Genomic DNA, 1,829 nt, shown 5'->3' with positions numbered 1-1,829 from the left:
CGCAAACACGAGGGCAGGAGGGGCCAATGCGAGGGTAAATAAATACCAGGCCTCCCGCCCAGCAGCGACGGTGAGTCATGAGCCATGGCAGAGCAGCGGCAGCGCACCCTCCTGGCGGGGCCGGGTAGTCTAGAGCAGGGCGAGGAGAGGCCTGGAGGGAGGATTCCGCACAGGGGCTCCGACACAATACCAGTCAGCCATGAGTGCAACAAGGACAGACGTGACCACCCCCCTGAGCACCCCGTCAGTGGGAGGCTGGGCGGCCGCACAGCGTGCGCACGCCCCCGCGCGCGTCTCTGGGCCGCCCAGCACCGTGTGGCCCTTGGCGGTGCCGTGCTCCGAGCCTCGGGGATTTAAGAAGTAGTGTACTTGCAATAATCAGTGGCAGTAAACACTGATAAGAGCCCGGCTGGCCAGCGGGCTGCCGAGGGCTGAGCAGGGCGGTGCCGGGGCTCAGTGCTCCAGAGCTCCCTGCCGCAAGCAGCCGCCACCGGCCGCAGACCTACAAGTAAGTCGCCACCCCGCTCTGCTGCCGTGGAAGTGAGACGAGAATGAATCTTTTCACATAAACGCGTCGAATGTCGCAATGAAGAGTATCCGAGTTTGGACTCACTGGCACGCACCTGATTGAAATTAGGATAGGGAGTACGTTTACCAAATTTGGAATTCCCTCTGTTACCATCTGATAGCCATCGCCTTAGGGATTATGACGAGTTTACTGCAGTTAAGTGACAGCAAATTTTGCGATTTTTTTTACAGTGATTTGTGATAGTGACAATGAAAGTGGCAGAGCAGTAGTAGCTCAGGCTCAGAGGTGAGGAGCACGAAGTTGCCCTTCGCCCTGTTTCAATGGCAAGAACTTTTAGAGCTATCATATAATCACAAATCTTATGACTCTTTAGATATGAATAAGGCCTGTACAAAGAAAGAGGGGGGCTGCTCTGGGCTGGGCTCATGGGCCAAAATGCCTCATTTAATCTTTGCAATCAAGCGGTGTTCGCCCTTCAAATTATACGACCGGAGGTATAGCAGGTGTAGGATATCTTTTCAGAATATCGAGGGCCCCTTTTTTCCCGCTGAGTGTTTCCGTCGCGATGCAGAACCGTGCCCTCGGTATGTTCTTATCTGATTGACAACCAGACAAGTGAAACTCATGAGAATCGGTAGGATCTGTAGCCCACGAGCTTTGACCATAGACGAACTCGTAATGCGACTAAAATTAATTTTATTTACTCTATAACGTGAGAACGCTAGATTTTCGGTAGCACCCATCCGCCTTAGAGCGAACAACGCTCGAGTATTGGCCGATTTGTCGTCAGAACAAAGCGTTGACTGTAATTGTGAATGGCTACCTAGAAGAACTGTCACAGAACTACTACCTGACGGCTGTCTCGTACACACAGAGATTACTGCTTCCAAGTCTAGACTCAGGCTACCTAGTCGTAAAGCTCATAGTGCACAGTAGTCAGCTGATGGACCATCGACTGTCGACAAAAAATGACTACGTGAGACGAGCCGCGAAGATCTTTCAGAGACTATCGAGATTAAAACAGTTCGTCTAAGATTAGAGTAGTTTATCTATTTCTAGCGTTGCTGTCGTGACAAAAGCCTATGCCCCACGTGCATGGGGTACGAACGAGAACGCTGATTGAAAAGATGAGACATTAAATAAAGACATATCCCATCCCACGTTCCATAAGGTCCTTCTGACAGAGTGAGCTCCGCGCGATACACCACGCCGCGCCCGCCCCGCCCCGACGAAGCACATGACGCGACGCACCTCGTCCCGCTGACTCGCCCCGCTGACTCGCCCCGCTGACTCGCCCCGC

The sequence above is a fragment of the Frankliniella occidentalis genome, unplaced genomic scaffold, assembly GCF_000697945.3.
Source record: "Frankliniella occidentalis isolate FOCC.00 unplaced genomic scaffold, Focc_3.1 Scaffold269, whole genome shotgun sequence".
Lineage (NCBI taxonomy): Eukaryota > Metazoa > Arthropoda > Insecta > Thysanoptera > Thripidae > Frankliniella > Frankliniella occidentalis.
This window is presented reverse-complemented; position numbering follows the sequence as displayed.